A 2500-nucleotide genomic window follows, 5' to 3' on the forward strand; every position below is an offset into this window, starting at 1 on the left:
CTACCACTTCTCCGATACCTAACCTTCCTCCTTCTCACTCTACTTGTCACATCAGACAACCTAAACGTTCCACTCCATCTTCTACCACATTCCTACACCTATTTCCTCCGCTCCTCGAACATGTATCCCCTCTTCTCCTCACAAGAGAACTTTTGTTTCTCATACCTCCCCACCCAACTTCCCTCCAAAAACTGTTGAAGACATCAACAAAATCCTGGACATGACCTAAGAGAATGTTTTACTCCCTCACCCCCAATATCCATACCCCTCTTACTCATATTCCCCATACACCCCTTCCTCCTACTCCCTCTCAACACAACCTAACCCCCTCAATTCCGTCCACCACCGATATCCATCCTCCCGATACCCATCCTCCTGAAATCCATCCCCCTCTTACTCATAGCACCCCTACACCCCTTCCTCCTAATCCCTCCCAAGACAACACATCCCCTTCAACTCCAACTATCCATCTCTCCGATATCCTTCCTTCCTATAGTGCTATATGAGCTTAGATGTCTAGTACATTTATTTCGCTTTTATCCATTAACCATTAACCATTCCTTCCACTCTTTCCCAATGCACCGCATCCTCTCCTCCATCTGCACCATTCACTCTTCGTTCCCCATTATCCTTACCTTTCTCACCTGGATACTCACGTGAATCCCTTCTGTCGCAACAGTACCCTTCTCCGGATCCCTTCCCTCCCAATACCTTGCTCATTGTTGTCATGCGAGGGCCTAGGAGACGGAGACTGTAGCCCAATGCAGGGACTGCCCCTACCTTGGGCTTCAGCCCTCGTCTCAACTAATTTTGCTTGGTCTTTTCTTCTCCTTTCCTCTTCCGTATCTTCTTCATCCCCTTCTTCTGCCCCATTCCTAAGGTGTGAGAGCACCTTAGAAATGTCACTCATGATCGGCCACCGGGAGCTATGGGCACGGTATTCCCTTGGTTAATTGTCAAGCCCTTGCCCCTTATGGGGACCCTGTGGGATAGACCGTTTCTTTTCCCCATTTTATTCAGGCTCACCATGGCCAATAATGAAGATTCTTTACTCTTTATAGGGGTATTAAGGCCTATGAACGAGCTTATCAGATTCCGAATTTGATGATTTTCCGAACCCTGCCCCTCCTTTGACCACGGCTCCGACCACTGATACTAATACCATCTCGACGTTTACTGACAACTCCATCCATTCTGAACCAGCCACCCAGGTTATTACTCTACCTCCAGAATGCACCCCTTCCTCTCTCCCAACATTCTCTTCTCCATCTGCTACTGCACAGCCTTCAAATTCTACCCCTTCTTCCCTTCTTCATCCTTATTGTCCTCCCCCCAACTGTACTCCACTCCACACTACCCTATCCTCCTCCCGTCCACGTCCTGTACTTCTACAAACTGTTTGAGTCCTTTCTTTGGCCCAGCCAAGTGGGATCGATTCTTTGTGATGCCTCCCACAGTCCCCTGCTCGGAGAATACCCTACTATTTCAACAGTGACTCCAAAAACACGTTGGCAAAGTTATCGTTCACAGTCGCTCCGATCGTTCACTTATAGTCACAGATACATCCGAATCCCAAGCTCATGCACTATCTACCCCAACTGACCTTACCCATTCGTGCCGAATCTCACCTCTCTCTTAATACTTGTACTGGAACGGTTTCTATCCCCCCAACTGATTGTCGTATATATGACAAGAACTGGTCAGATTGTGAAAATTATCTACTTGCTTGCCTTGTCGATTACGATGCAGTAGCAGTACAGTGCTACACTATTCCTCCTCTACGTTAGGTCAGATTGAGAAAATGATCTACTTGCCTCCCTTGCTGATTATGATGCAGTGGCAGTAAAGTGCTACACTTCATCCCAGAGCGTAAGTCCCAAGTCAGTGCTGCCAAGATTAACTTCCATAGACATGACATCCCCCATAAAGTTTTTACTAGTTTATACTACCACGTTTATACTACCATATCGACCCCTTCCTCGTCAATGTCAGAAATGTTGGCGTTTAGGTCAGACCGTGTCGATCCACAGCCCGCTGCCCTTTATGTGTCCAGCCTGGTCATGACCATTCAAATTGCCCTGCTCAGTCACATACATGTGCCAAATGTGTTGACTCCCACTACGTATTTTATAGGAGATGCCCTGCCTATAAGCTTGAATGTGAGGTAGCTGTTCTCAGATTCAAACTGCGTGAGACTAGACGAAGCACGACGACGAGGTTTTCCTCCCTAAAACAGTCCTTTGCTCCTCACCCCTCCCTCCCCCATCTCCCCCAGTATCTCTTTCCTCTATCCTGAGCCATCCTACCTCTACTCTCCCTATCCCCCAGTCAAATCCCTTTTCCATTCTAAATCCAGATACTCTAATCACTACTACGATACTTACCCTTTCTCTCCCCTCACGTTACGCGTCGCACTAGACCACCTAAACGTTCTACTCCAGGAGTGTCAGAAGTAAAAGCAGAGTCTTGAGATTTGTGCATGGAAAATGACCAAGACGTT

The 2500-nt window shown here is 47.4% G+C and overlaps 1 long non-coding RNA gene across 1 annotated transcript in view; it reads right to left on the reverse strand.

The window, feature by feature from the left end:
- Window positions 1–2500, reverse strand: part of LOC138861482 (uncharacterized) — a 9687-nt gene that overhangs the window by 6630 nt on the left and 557 nt on the right. The window lies entirely within an intron of this gene.

The sequence above is a fragment of the Penaeus vannamei genome, chromosome 4, assembly GCF_042767895.1.
Source record: "Penaeus vannamei isolate JL-2024 chromosome 4, ASM4276789v1, whole genome shotgun sequence".
NCBI lineage: Eukaryota > Metazoa > Arthropoda > Malacostraca > Decapoda > Penaeidae > Penaeus > Penaeus vannamei.